This window comes from Antechinus flavipes, chromosome 5 (genome assembly GCF_016432865.1).
Source record: "Antechinus flavipes isolate AdamAnt ecotype Samford, QLD, Australia chromosome 5, AdamAnt_v2, whole genome shotgun sequence".
Lineage (NCBI taxonomy): Eukaryota > Metazoa > Chordata > Mammalia > Dasyuromorphia > Dasyuridae > Antechinus > Antechinus flavipes.
In genome coordinates, this window is record NC_067402.1 from 85,910,514 (window position 1) to 85,926,438 (window position 15,925).

The following is a 15,925-nucleotide window of genomic DNA, read 5'->3' on the forward strand; positions in this document are numbered from 1 at the left end:
CCAGCTACTTTGCTAAAATTATGAATTTATTTCTAATAGCTTTTTAGTAGAATCTCTGGGGTTCTCTAGGTATACCATCATATCATCTGCAAAGAGTGATAGTTTGGTTTCCTCATTGCCTACTCTAATTCCTTTTTAATATCTTTCTCGACTCATTGCAGAGGCTAGTGTTTTTAATACGATATTAAATAATAATGGTGATAGTGGGCAACCTTGCTTCACTCCAGATCTTACTGGGAAAGGGTCCAGTTTTTCCCCATTGCATATGATGCTTACTGATGATTTTAAATATATGCTCCTGACTATTTTAAGGAAAAGTCCACTTATTCCTATGCTCTCAAGTGTTTTTATTAGGAATGGATGTTGGATTTTATCAAATGCTTTTTCTGCATCTATTGAGATGATCATATGGTTTTGTTAGTTTGGTTATTGATATAGTCAATTATGCTAATAGTTTTCCTAATATTGAACCAGCCCTGCATTCCTGGTATAAATCCTACTTGGTCATAGTGTATTATGCTGGGGATGATTTTCTGTAATCTTTTTGCTAATATTTTATTTAAGATTTTAGCATCAATATTCATTAGGGAGATTGGTCTATAATTTTCTTTCTCTGTTTTCAGCCTACCTGGTTTAGGTATCAGTACCATGTCTGTCGTAAAAGGAGTTTGAAAAAAATAGGGATTGAAGGAGTCCTACCAAATAGTTTATTTAGCATTGGAGTTAATTGTTCTTTAAATGTTTGATAGAATTCACATGTATATCCATCTGGTCCTGGGGATTTTTTCTTAGGGAGTTGATTCTTAAGGAGTTCTATTTCTTTTTCTGAGATGGGACTGTTTAGGATATTTACTTCTTCCTCTGTTAGTTTGGGCAAGCTATATTTTTGGAGGTATTCTTCTATTTCATTTAAGTTGTCGAATTTATTGGCATAAAGTTGGGCAAAGTAACTCCTAATTATTGCTCTAATTTCCTCTTCGTTAGTGGCGAGTTCTCCCTTTTCATTTTTAAGACTAACAATTTGATTTTCCTCTTTCCTTTTTTTAATCAGATTTACTAAGGGTTTGTCTATTTTGTTGGTTTTTTCATAGAACCAACTCTTAGTTTTATTAATTAATTCAATAGTTTTTTATTTCAATTTTATTGATCTCTCCTTTTATTTTTAGAATTTCAAGTTTAGTGTTTGACTGGGGGTTTTTAATTTGTTCCTTTTCTAGCATTTTTAGTTGCAAGCCCAATTCATTGACCTTCTTTCTCTATTTTATACAAATAGGCCTCTAGAAATATGAAATTTCCTCTTATTACTGCTTTGGCTGCATCCCATACATTTTGGTCTGATGTCTCATTATCGTTTTCTTGGGTGAAGTTATTGATTATGTCTATGATTTGCTGTTTCACCCAATCATTCTTTAGCATGAGATTATTTAGTTTCCAATTATTTTTTGGTCTACTTTCCCCTGGCTTTTTGTTGAATGTAATTTTCATTGCATCATGGTCTGAAAAGGATGCATTTACTATTTCTGCCTTATTGCATTTGAGTTTGAGGTTTTTATGTCGTAATATATGGTCAATTTTTGTATAGGTTCCATGACCTTTGCTAGGAAGACTGACTTCGAGTGGCAAAGGTCCTCTCAGAAAGAGAAAGGTCTTAGCAGAGAAATCCTGGCAGAGAGATAGAGGTGTTAACACTGAGAAGAGAATGTCTTCACAGCAGGCAGGGGTCCTGACAGGCAGCTATGCCAAGGAGAAACAAGGCATGGTCCTGCTTTTGGCCTCTGCAAAGAAGAAATGAGGCCAAAATTGACCTTTAATAGGAAATCTGAAACCCGGATTTCAGGTTGAAAAGAAAGCCAATGTCCCCCAGTCCTAGATACTTATCCTGGGATTTCACTCAACATCAGGCCCAGATTTCCCAATAGAATTTGAATGGGGATCTGGCTATCAATGCGGGGAGTAGAGAGGGCGGGTGCTTTGCCTTAAAAAGGCCCAGCCTGAGAAATGTTCTCCCATAGACACTGTGGAGCCTGGGAGACCAGGAATCTCCCTTATTTTACAGATCAAAAGGGGACACAATTTCAGTGATAATTTTACAGATTAAAGGGAACACAGTTTCACACAACTGTCACTTTGACCTCTCCCATGCTATATTAGAAGTGCCTGCAACAATACCACCTCATTGGTTTCCCAAGACCTTTCTGGGAAAATGTTGTCTGAAACCATTTCAGAAGCTAGGAAACTTTACATTTGAGGGGTTCCCTGAGGTTATTTATCCAGAATCTATGGAGCCACGTAGGAATGGGGAGGATGAGAAAAGATGAAGCCTGGATTAAATATGCTGGAGAGGGAATAGGAAAGGTCCAGGGAAGATCAGCCCATGTCTGTGTCCAAAAGCAATGCACTGGTTAAGTCTTTCTGGAGACTGGGTCCCAGAAACTGAAAGAATGAGCCCTTTTTCAATCCTGCCTTCTGGGGTAACATAGTTCATCGGACTTGGATTCTGAGGGGTTAGGGGCCTGGCTTTGGCACTTGGGTGTTGAAGGATGAGTGTTGATAAGCAAGTGTCCAGATCCTACCACTGGCAGCAGCCAGGGGTCTTACCATTACCGGTCTTGAGAGTACTGCTGGACCTGGCCAGCCGTGTTCTTGAGAAGAAGAGTCAGCCAGAGGAGTGGGAAAGAAGACAGCTTTATTGCCAATTTGTTCATTGGCAGATTCATTGGCAATCATGTTCAGGAACTCCCCTCCATCTGCCTTTTTTTTTTTTTTTTTTAAATATAAATATAAATGTGTGTGTGTGTGTGTGTGTGTACACCCTATTGCTCTCAGTGCCACATATAAACCTAAAGAACTATAGCCAAGTTGAAGCTGGGGAGGGTCTCCTCAGATCTTTGTGCTCATACCTGTGCATTCATCAATAGTCAAGGTATCCTCATGCATGACAGCAAACACCCTGAGGTCCTTGGCAATGTCAACAATCAGTCTGTCTAGTGGGAAATAGGCCCTGAGTACATACACAATGGATCGATAGGTACCAACACCAGTCTTGCTAGTACCCATTCTTATTCAATGCTGCTATCCATCATCCTGCTCTAACCCTGTTTAGTATTTTCTCAGGCTAAGCCTTCAAGAAGGCCCCCTAACAAGCAAGGATGAATATCTGGGCCTGAGATGTGCTACAAGATTCAGTTTGCTACCTGGGATTTAGGCACAAGGCTCCCAATTAGGTGGAAGTAGCTTTTCATCTTTAGTTGGAATGGCATTGTTCTATTAAAGCAACAGAATTCTCAGTCAGAATCTGTAGATTAAGATCTATTCTGCCTCAGTCTCTCATATCTGCCACATAGTCCACAACTCAACCTACTGGCAGGACTTCCTCTTAAAACACCTCTGCTCCACCCCCCATGAGAGCTTTAATCAATAAACTTAGGTAGAATGCCATTTCTTAGAGTTAAGATCATTATTAATCTGAAAAAACTAGTGGAAAAGGTGCAGGGTTCTAGGGCCTAGACTGAATGTCTCACTGCCCTTCACAAATGGATTATGATAATGCCAGAGATTCACTCCCTTGAGATGTCTGGAAAGGCACAATTTCAAATCTATACTTCTATTTAACAATAGAGGCCAAACTCTTCTTGTGCAACAAGAGAACTGTACGGTTCTACGTAGACACATTGTATCTAGGATATATTATAATATATTTAACATGTATAACATTGCCTGCCATCTAGGGGAGTGGGGTGGAGGGAGGAGGGGGAAAAGTTGGAACAGAAGTTGAGTGAATGCAAGGGATAATGTAAAAAAAAAAAAAAAAAATTACCCATGCATAAGTTCTGTCAATAAAAAGTTATATAAAAAAAAAACTCTTAAGAAAAATTTAATAATTTGAGCAGATTAAAAAAAAAAAACCTTTTCATTGTTTATCTGGATACTACTAAATTTGGACTTCTAAAAATATATATATACAATTGAAGAAATAAAAAAAAATAGAGGCCACTTGTGCCTTTATCTATGTTTTTAGTTACTATCTTGCATCAACCAATTCACAATAGGTAACTAGATAAAAGGTGATTAAATAATTCCATGTTATCTATTTAATTGCAGGTGCCAATAACGGGCAAACAACTGCTTTTCAAAAGATGATGAATGAGATGTTCTGGACAACTTGCAGATCCAGAAGCCTTAAAGCTAATTCTGGCTAATGATTAGAGCCTACCTAAGGCTCCATTCAGTCTGACCTGATTAATTTGCCACCTTTTATCCAATTTGCATTGTACAAGGTATACTTTAGACAGTATGGTCTCAAAGTCTCCAAAAACATGAATCCCTTTTGGGTAGAATTAGAAGGACTTGGGGGAAGAGGCTGCTGGAAAACTTGGAATTAGATCTTTTAGGACTGTAACCTGGAAGGGCACACTTGAGAAGAGGTTGGGAGCCTTCAAAAAACTCATAGCAATGGAGGTTGCTCAAACCACAAGAGCAAAGCCATCTGCACTTTTTCTTTAGATTTCATATGATAGCAACTTATTTCCAATTGTCAGGAATTCTGTGGAATTTTTTTTCCATCTACTTCCTCCCCACCCCAACCAGAAAAGACTGCATTTTAAGGTCGATTTCCCACCCATTATCTCACAAAGCTACCAACCAATCCAGGACATTTGGCAATATCGCCCCAATTCGTGTGTGATCAATAGTATTACCAGAGTAATCTTATACCTCCATGCTCCCAGGGAGGGCAGTTTCTAATTCTTGCACATGAGAATTTGGTAGTATGAGGAAGAATTCAGATAGCAGACTTTTCCAAAACCCAAGTGAAAGGGAATCGTTTAAAATGTTGCAACCACAGGAATAGAAAAAGGAGGGAGGAAACAAGGATACTATAGTATTTTGCTTAAATTGACACGGTCCTCCTCTTCTCCATATCCCAGGTCACATGCGCAGGGAGGAAAGAGGAGATATATGGGAAGTTAGTGTGAGCATAGCTGGGGATGGCAGTTCCTGAGTAAACTAGAAACCAAAAGGACCAGTTAAAAAGAAGGAATATCAATAATTATTAAAACTGAATGAGCTTGAGAGAGACCAAACAACAGTAAATAGCTGAACTTTTTTTTACCTATAATCAAAGCTAAGTTTGAGAGTGAAAATAGGCTGCTCATGACTAGATAGCTTTATTTGCTATTTCCCTTTGTTTTTGTTATCAAGATAGCCAGTGTTCTTTATAGATTAGAAATTTAATATCATTTATTTTGCTCTTCAATATCAGCGGGGGGGAGGGGGAAACAAATCTAAGAGGCATATATCTTGGTGGATATTGTTAATTTGCCACCTGTTATCCAATTTGCATTGTACAAGGTGGTGTGGTCTCAGTTCATTAAATCTAATAAGTAAGGTCATCTGACTGCTGCCCATTAATAAACTCTGGATAACTCTGAGTAAGCATGATATTGACTCTCTGAATTTGATATTTAACTACTCCTTTATAGGTATTTGTAGCATTCCCCCCCCCCCCACCCCCGTGTTGGATCAGAGAGCTCAGGACTTGACTAGAATAATTCCTGGGATTCTTCTTTGTTTCATGAGATATGAAGGGTATATTCTGAGTATTTTCACTTTGTTACTCTAGTTCTAATAGGCATTTTCCATTTTTATGATGGGAATAATTATGAAAATAATATAAAGGATTTCAAAAAATCATGGTTTTCAGGATGTTAAGTGCATAAATATTTTTGACCTGTTTCAACTCAGTTATATTTGATAAACAATGTCTTATGTTATCAATTTCTAACATCTATTCCAATTTCTTGCAGTCTTGTGGAGTTGTTGATTTGTTTGGTCTTTTTCTATAGTAAAGGAGTGTTTCTGTAATAAGGTTTACCACTTTTTCTTCTAAATAGCTTGCTTTCCCTCCAATTCTTCATTCCAGAGCTTTTATTTCTATTTTATCACCTACAAAATTTCTTCTAGAAACTTGGTCCTTTTAGAAAATTAATTTTTAATTGAGTCTGTGCAATTGTTACACGTTTCTTGCTCCTTTTGAAAGAATCTGTGACTAAATTTTTAAGAGATACACATTTATTAAACTCTTATGCGTGAGGTGCTGTGCTATAAGGACTGGGGAGACAAACAAGAACAGGAGGTCTGATTTCAAGCTTCCATTATGATTAAGAAAACAGAAAAAAAAAACTATAGGTTTTTTTTTTTTGGGGGGGGGGAGACAAGGGAAAGGGTTTTTGGAAAAAAGTAGTTTTTATACTGAATCTTAAAGGAAGACAGGCTATAAAGAAGAGCACTTTTTGGGAGTTAGAGTGGTCATGAATAAAGCACAGCTGAAAGCAAGAGCTGTGGTATCAGATTATATGGAAAGGGGAAGCAAATGTAATAAGAAAATTATAATGTGGTAGGACGGGGTCAGCCAAAATGAGGACAATAATGGCATGTCCCAACAGTCTTAGAACAATTTTAAACTATTAAGTTATTTAAGCTACTAAAACATAAAGCTGCATTAAGATCTACAGAATGTCCCAAATTCTGAGGTTCATACTTACTGCAATAAGTGTATCTATGGAAACTGAAATCAAGTGAAAAGTATAGAAAAAGAATGCCACGGGAAAAGACTCTTGAGTGAGTGGCAAATACGTGCAGCTCAGGTAAAGACTAACTAAAGAAATGAAAACTAAGTAGTAGCTGGAACAGGACAAGAGTACTAACTGTGCTGATTAAGTATAACAGTTGTTAAAATAGGTAAAGGGGTGTGTGTGTGGGGGGGAACAAAAAACCCTGTGCTTTCATGAGACCAATCGAATGTATCCAGGCTTCTGAGTCTTTCCTATTTAGTGACCTGATTAGTTTTTAGTTATCCAGGACCAAATGTTCCAAGAAAAAAAGCAGGAAATGTATTAGCATGCTTTTGTGTTTCTGAATTTAATGAGATCCTGTAAGTTTTTTTTTTTTTTTTTAAGTGTCATGCTAAATAAAAACTTGCTTTCTACCTAAGTCACTCAATTTTCTTGGGCCTCAGTTTCCTTTCTGCCAAATGAATGATAGATGTTTCTGGGCTCTTTTCTGAATCCAACATTTTGTGTGTATTATACACTAAAAACTTATATAGGAGTTGACTTTATGGTAAAAGGATGGGTGGTGGGGGAGACGAAGAGAGGGGAAGAGGGAAAATCTAATAAAATTCATAAAAATAAAAAAAATGAGGCTTTCAACAAAACCCTGCAAAGCAGAGGTAATTAGGGAAATAATCTACTTTGTGTAGAAGGGAACACACACAAAATCTCTCTCTCTCTCTCTCTCTCTCTCTCTCTCTCTTATAAAAAGAACAGAACTAGCTTAAATTTTTTGAGAAGTAAAAAAAAAATTGAGAGAAAGCAAAAAGGTAAATTTACTTGGCCAATAGTATTATATTGTGAAGTTCTTTTCTAACATTGTAAATAGGGAGCAAAAAAAACAAGGGCCCTCTCAAAACCTGAATGTCTCCAAAGGATAATATTGAAGAAACTAGAGGGGAGAGGGGAAAAAAAAAACTTTGGGATTTAGGTTTCGTTTCAAGAAGTTGAAGACGGGAGAAAGAAGGTAGGGGTAAAAGGAATATATTAATATAAAAAGAGTTAGAGGATAAGGCTTGCTATTTTTCAAAGCTGGTGTGAGTAAGGATATATAAATATGAGGAGAGAAAGGGTGGGGGGAGAAACAGGTAGTACTTAAATGTTACTTTTATTTGAGCCAAAAGGAGGAGAATTGGACACAGTTTAATGCAGAAACAAAATTCAACAAGGAAACAGTTAAGAAGGATGTCAGGAAGAAGATAGTTATAAGCAGATCAAACTTTTATTGATCTTAAAGGATGTCTAAAGAAAAGAAAGGGGAGAGAGGGAAACAAAACCCAGTAACTAAGCAAATGTTCATCAATTCTAGAAAGTCTGGTGCATTGATAGAATTGAATTTTTTTATGCCATATAAGTGACAAATGACTTGGAGAATCTTGATTTAGTTTCAGAGTAAAGTAAGAGTAAAAACAAAAAAATTAAATAAAAACCCCCAGGAGAATGAATTATGCAATGACAACATTTCAGAGAGAAAAAACAATTTTTTTTCTTTTTTCTTTTTTTTTTTTATTATTTTATTTATTTATTTTTTAAATTTTTATTTAATAATTACTTTATATTGACACTCGTTTCTGTTCCGATTTTTTTTTCCCTCCCTCCCTCCACCCCCTCCCCTAGATGGCAAGCAGTCCTTTATATGTTGGATATGTTGCAGTATATCCTAGATACAATATATGTTTGCAGAACCGAACAGTTCTCTTGTTGCATAGGGAGAATTGGATTCAGAAGGTATAAATAACCCGGGAAGAAAAACAAAAATGCAGATAGTTCACATTCGTTTCCCAGTGTTCTTTCTTTGGGTGTAGCTGCTTTTGTCCATCGTTTATCAATTGAAACTCAGGTTTCTTTGTATAATACACACAAAATGTTTTCTTTTGCCATCAAAATATGTCCTCATACAATATCGTTGTCGAAGTGTATAATGATCTCCTGGTTCTGCTCATTTCACTTAGCATCAGTTTATGTAAGTCTCGCCAGTCCTCTTTGTATTCATCCTGCTGGTCATTTCTTACAGAACAATAATATTCCATAACATTCATATACCACAATTTACCCAGCCATTCTCCAATTGATGGGCATCCATTCATTTTCCAGTTTCTAGCCACTACAAACAGGGCTGCTACAAACATTTTGCCACATACAGGTCCCTTTCCCTTCTTTAGTATTTCTTTGGGATATAAGCCCAATAGAAACACTGCTGGATCAAAGGGTATGCACAATTTGATAATTTTTTGGGCATAATTCCAGATTGCTCTCCAGAATGGTTGGATTCGTTCACAACTCCACCAACAATGCATTAGTGTCCCAGTTTTCCCGCATCCCCTCCAACATTCATCATTATTTTTTCCTGTCATCTTGAGAAAAAACAATTTTTAATCAAAGCAATGGACATCTCCTGACAATTGTTTGATAGACTTTGGGTATAAAATGAGAAATTTTAGGCATGGCTTCTGTGTGGATTTATTTCTCGATTATGCTTCTTTCTTAGTAAAGGATAAGAAAATGCTTATCAATGATGTACATTGAAACTTTTATTTAATGTACAGAGGGAAAAGATGTTAAAACATTTTTTAAAAAGGCCATTTTGAAAGTAATGTGTTGACTCTTTCCAGACTCAACATCTGACCTGGACTATGGCTCTTAAACTACTTTCCAGATCTATCTATTCATTGCAGTGTGAAGAAAGGCCTTTGGGGGTGAGGCAGGAGTAGGTGGAAATTTGGACTCTTTAAAGAGTACAGGTTGAAGAGACCATGGCTGGTCCTAAGTATCTGCTTTTTGTCTTCTTGTGTCAGTGTCTATATAGTACCTAGATATGGACCTCATACTTGAGCACATGTTGTCTTTTCATCATTGGGGCATTATTGGCTTATTTTCAAAGTCAGATTCTGTGAGCAATGAGAGATTGTGTTCTTTTTTTGAAAGTTGGAATCCTTGCTCTTTATTCTTATGCCTCTTTTCATTTTCCCACAGCCTTTCAAACACTGCTGACAGATCCCTTAGGGATGGAATCTACGCATGGGTCTCTGTGTTTGATAGGGAATTTGAATTCTCGAAAAGCAAAGCAACTGATATTTTTTACTTAAGTTCACCCTTTGTAAAATAAAAGAAGCAATGAAGAGAACTATGCTTCTGGACTCTTTTGAGCAATGCAGAAAAAAAAAATTGCTAAAGTAAACATGATGATCATGATGTTCCTGAGGACTTTGGATGTTAAGGTAAGGAGTTTGGACTTTTCATTAAGGCATTATGTCACTGTTGGAATTCTTTTGTGTGGAACTCTGTATTGGGGTTGATCGGATTTATATACACACATAGTACAAAGGAGATGTCTAAAATCTTTGACACAGACCTTTAAAAGCCATGTAAGTACTAATGAAAAACTGTTGTGTTTAGTAGGCCTTTCATCTTGTAAGCAGTTAGAACACAAATGTTTCCTTGTAGCAAGGATGGTACAGTTTTGCTATGGTGTTGCATGCCTGGTAAAGCTGTCAGTGAGTAAAAGCCTGAATTTTGCTTCCTCAGATTACCTAGCACCTTCCTTACCCCATTGACTCTATACCAGCTTACCATTACCAGTATGTCTCCATGAAGAAAGAGGGAGATGGTGTTGGTCTGTGTAACAACTAGTTTTGTAAGGTAAGTAAACGTATTTTTTTAAATAACTCTTTGCATGGGTCATGTCCATCTCTGTTGTCTTGAACTTAGGATGCAATAGATTTTATTTTCCCACTTCCCCCATTTTATAGTAATGTTGAAGGATGCCTGATTCTTCCTAATTATCATGGGAAATAATAAGTAATTTGAACAGATCTATGCAGTTGGCTTTCATGGCAAAATTAGGAGGACAGTTGAGGGAAAATCAGGGTTGGTCAAACAACAATGTTTAATTGCTAAGAGACAGAAATTATCTATCTACCATGAAAAACCAACTCTGAGATGAAAGGTACTAAAAAAAATAAATAAATAAACTTTTGGACCAAAGATCAGCGTTGAACCACAACATGAGGGAGATGCTGTTGGGCCTTTATGGAGATTAAAATTATCTACTTCCAATAAAAGATTGAGGCAGAGGTCTGAGCCAATAACACTTTAAAGTTCCTTCTAATTAAGTCGACCTCAAATCTTCCTCATGATCTGAGATGCTACTTTCAGGCATCATTTTTATGGGGCTAGATATCCAGTCATTCCAGAACAGCTGTACCAAATACAGAATAATTCCAGTGAGTAAGCAAAATAATGTCAGCAGTGTCACAAGTTGATTGAAGCAAGGAATATCTCCACATAAGACGGCCAGGCTTCTTAATTTGGGCAGGAAGAGATGGTACCAGTTATCAGTCGGAGACCTAGTGGTCATAAGATGATCATTTGTTCCTATTGGACAAGTGATTAGTCTGGAGGTACAAAAAAATATTTTGGAGGGACCTTCCACGTCTGTGTCACCTCACCTCTGTGCTGGGCTTGGTGGTTATCACAAGGCAAAAAAAGGGTGGAAGGCCAAAATAACTGACCCCTTCTGCCTCCCATGGAAGACCTCCCTCCATGCATTTAGATTGTAATGATACATAGAAAGACTGGTGTCTTTCTGTGCATCAAAGCAGGGAATGAGAAATGATTGCTTTTGAACCCCTGCTTTATTCCAAAAAATACTAATATAATTAATCCAAAGTTGTGTTATGTAAGACCCCCAGAGCTGTGAACTGCAGATCCTACATTCACTTGCTTAAGGCAAAACAAGTGTGAGGGAGCCTTTAGTTACCTTCTTATACTTATGATGACCAAGCCTCTCCTGGCAGAGGTGACACCTGCATAGAAAGTCTCTCCAAATAGTCTTTACCTCCAGATCAATCACTTGTCCAGTTAGGAGCAAATGATCATCCTATGACCACTTAAGTCACTGACTGATAGCTTGTATCATTTCCTCCTGGCCGTCTTATGTGGAGATATTTCTTGCTTCATCCAACTTGCGACACTGCTGACATATTTTGCTTATTTGATGGAATTATTCTGTATTTGGTACAGTGGTCCTGGAATGACTAGACATAGAAGTGGCATTTCAGATCATGAGGAAGACCTGAGGTCTATGAAGTAGAAGAGACCATGGGCCCTTTATTAAAGTGCTATTGACTCAGACCTGTGCCTCAGTCTTTTACTATAAGTGGGAGAATTTTAATCTCCACACCCTATATTTGAGCTATAAAACCATGACAGCAGATAATTGCTAAAATAGCTTCCTCTCAGCCCTGCTGAGGGGGGAGGCCTCTAATATATAGGAGCCATTGTTCCTGTGTGCAGATATATGGGGGTGATGATAGCTATACTAAGATCTTTCAGCATCAGGAAAGAATAGGGCTCTGGGGTGTTATGCAGGCTGGTTTTAGAACCAAGAAATCCTGCGTTGAAGTACTGTTTAACCTGTTGTTAACTAGTCACACGATTCATATGGCAGTCATTTATTTTGCATATAAAGTAAGCTCCTAAGTTTTTTTTTTGTTGTTGTTGTTGTTTGTTTTTGAAGTGCCAAAGAATTGTAAACAGATTCCTATTGTTTGAAGGATAAAGTCACAGCATATAAATATAATAGAATATCACAATGCCATAAAGGAACAATATGAATATAGAAAAGTATGGAAAGACTTAAATTATCTGATGCAGTGAAGTATGGCAGAGACGAAGAAAAACATAATTATATTAACTATTAATTTCAAAAGAACAACCCCCATAAAATAATAATTGAATATAAAAAATGACAGAACTAGCAAGAGGTGACAAGACAGACTTCTTTGCAATTCTCCTAGTTGCAGAAGTTAGGAGCTTCAGGGTATGTATTATATTGCATATATTTCTGATTATTTCAATATTTCTGTAGAATTTTTTCTTGTTTTTCTCTTTAGAATTTTGTTTTTGAATTTATGTAAGATGGATTCCTGGGAATGTAATAGATAATATAATAGATTTGATGAAATGGGAAAAGCATATGATTCCTTACAAAATAAATATGAAAAAGAAACCAATGAAAAACAGAATTTGTGAAATGGAAAAAATCTAATGAATAAAACACCTCATTTAAAAGTTCAATTGGCCAAATGCAAAAGGAGATTAAAAAAAGCTAACTGAAGAAAATAATTCACTAAAAGTTACAAATGGACATGAATGACTCGATGAGACTTCAAGAATCAAACAAATAAAATGAAAAAAAAAAAAGAAAATGTAAAATACCTCAATGGAAAAATAATTGACCTGGAAAATCGATCTGGGAGAGACAATCTTAGAATTATTGGATTTCCTGAAAATCATGTTGGAAAAAAAGAGCCCTAGATATCATTTTTCAGAAAACCAAGAAAACTGTCCTGATGTCCTGGAACTAGAAGGTTTAAAAAAAAAAAAAAAGTGAAGAGAAATAATCCAATATAAACAAATCAATCCAGGCTTTCCAGTTTTTAAGGAATAACTTAGAATTTCCAGACTGCTTTAAAGTGGGAGTTTCTATATTCCCTTTAAAATATCCAAAAAATATCATCTATATCTAAGTATCCCTCTAGTTTGTCATTAAAACAAATGTAGAAGCTGTGCTCCGTAATAGATATTTAAAAAAAAATAGGTGGAAAAATATATAATATATTCTAGATGAAAGTAATTAGAATTTCTCTCAATGCAAAGTCTAATGATATAGTCATAAATGGAACTTTGCAGGTGACCACTACCATTGTGTTCTTCTTTAGTGACTGATATATTCAGGACACTAGGCCAGACTGGAAAAATCACTCATTTCTAATTTGCAACTCTGCCAGCCACCTTCAGTCTTGTGGGAATTAGGAGATAAGGAGCTTCCCTTAGTTGTTTCATTGTGTGGATTAGTAGGGTTTGATCCCCTGTCCACAAAACTATTTTTCAACCTAAGTTATCCTGCCTGATCTGGCTCCATTAGCGAATGAATTTATTCTTCCATGAATTTGAATTGTCTTTAATATTAATTTCTTTTAGTGGTACAAATGACAACCCATCTATTCAGTCCCTTCCTATGTAAAGGACTGTTTCCCCAAAAAGTGCAGAGAAAGGTAATTAGTAATTGAGGAAAAATCAGGAAAGGTTATATTTAAAAGAAACATTTTATTCTAAAGGCAACAGAAAACAAGATTGAGATGACTTCATCTAATTTAAAATAGCATTTTTTTTTCCTGCCAGGAAACAGCTTAGAATCATTAGAATCACATGTTTGCATTTGTAAACTTCAACCCTCCCATGAATCTAGTCCATGTGAATGTCCCTAGAATATTTGACATTTGAGCTTTTGTCAGGCCTTGTTTTAATCTCTACTTGAGGTAATGTTGGATGTGGACTGAGAGTTGGAAGGGACCTTAGATGTCATCCAGACCATCTCACTTCTACTTCATATAGTTAGAGAAATACATTTTTTCAAAATTACACATTTTTAAACTCCAATCTTGACTTCCTCTTACAAGTTGTCTGACTAGCATGCTTTCTACTGTTCGTTCTACTTTTTTATAAGAAACTTTTTTTTTTTTTTTTCTTAAATGGATATCTTTTTATTCCCCCTCCCCCCAGCTATATTTGCTTTACTGGATTTTCAAGAGCAACTTACATAAAAACTGAAAGGGAATAAATTGCTTTGAAGAGGAAAACTGCCTCCAGCCAGGGAAGTCTCAACAAAATGGAGAGCAAGGGAGTTGGACCAGGGCCTTTGGGGACATGCTGACATTTGTAGGTGCAAAGCAAAATTATTCCTGTGTCCCCTAGGAAGGCCTCTTAGCAAGACCTCTGAGTAGAGGTATGTATAAGGAGGCTGTAGAAAAAAGAAGACATTAATTTTTCATAAATTCATTGTTGGGTCCTAGAACTGTTTGCATCTTCCTTCTGTGACTGTAGTATGACATGGTGAGCATGACCCTTCCTAGGTCTAGGAATGGAACTTTGCATATGACCTAGATCTAATGTAACTCATTTCCCTAATTATGGGTCTGGATTAGGTGATTATCAATTTTCACTTGTTTGATGCTCCCTTTTCAAAAATGGAATTTCTAAAGCTGTAAGTAGACTCTCCAGAGAAACTAAAATGTCCTTGTTGAGACTGTTGAACAGAGAGGTCCTTTGGGGCCTACATAAAAATATGTAGGAAAACAATTTTTTTTAGGATTTTGGCAGACTTCAGTAAACATTTTTGCTTTTGGCTTTAATCTGTTTTTATTTTCCTGAACTATAAAAAGCCACTGTCTTGTAACTTACTTTGACCAGAGGTATTTGAAAGTTTTTCTTAGATTGTTTAGATCCTTGGTTTCTGTGAGATACATTGCTTCAGATATGGGATAAGATTCAGTGATCAGACTTGGGCCATTCACCCATGAATGCAATATTTATGTACCATAAAATTGAATAAAAACAACTTATAGCATGGGTTAAACAATTTGATTTCCAATTTGGTATTCATGTATGAGTGGGAGGACTAGCACTTTGAGTGTGAGGGCTTGCTGTAGCCTTTTCAGGGCTGCTCCATCCACCTGATGTCTGCTCAGCACTAAGCTTTCACCTGTGGCTTTCAGAAGCTGTAGCAGGGCAGTGGCCATATTTTGGTGATTATCTTAGTAACTCAGTAACTGTGACAGTTCTCAAACCTGATGAGATGGGGATGTCTGACCTAAGTATCTGAAGACTCCTCATAATGGAATAGATGGATGAGAAGAACTTGTTTCAACAGCCATAAAGGTAGCTTAAATAATCATTCTAAAGAACATAGACCTTGGTTAGAGCTGAAAGATGCCAGGATCTTCTGACATTCTGGACCACTGGACTTAAGTGCTTTGGAAGAGTGAGGCTGATAACTTTATAGCTTAAATTCAACTTATTCATGAGGCAGGACTTTTGTCCTCTTTGAAAATGAAGTGCAAATAAGTTCTTAATTCAGATAAGATATATCTAACTTCTACAGATACCATGCAACTATTGTTGCAAGCTAGGGAGAATTCTAAGAGTTGAGTATGAACTTGCCATAGGTTAGCAGCACAACTTAAGTGTTGGTTCAAACCTAAGCCCTCTTATCAAATCAGATACCAAGGATTATTTCACTGCTCTCTCAAAAGGAAATCAGTCCAGCTGATACTGAGCAAGATTTTTTCCTAAAATGCAGTTCCCCTACCCAATTTTAGGGCCTCTCCTACAACTAAGGGTCTCAAAAAAATTTCAACTTGTGGAGAAATCCCTAGCATTATTGTTCAGTCATCTCTAACTCTTTGTGACCCCATTTGGAATTTTCTTATTGGAGTAGTTTTCCATTTTCAGCTCATTTTACAGATAAGGAAACT

General features: G+C 36.6%; 1 long non-coding RNA gene across 1 annotated transcript; it reads left to right on the forward strand.

Annotated features, from left to right (window-relative positions):
• The first annotated feature begins 8,261 nt into the window (after positions 1–8,261).
• LOC127564936 (uncharacterized) lies at positions 8,262–12,904 on the forward strand. The gene is made up of 2 exons (XR_007954395.1): positions 8,262–9,826; positions 10,134–12,904. It is a non-coding gene; the product is annotated as an uncharacterized LOC127564936 (long non-coding RNA).
• The last annotated feature ends 3,021 nt before the right edge of the window (positions 12,905–15,925 follow it).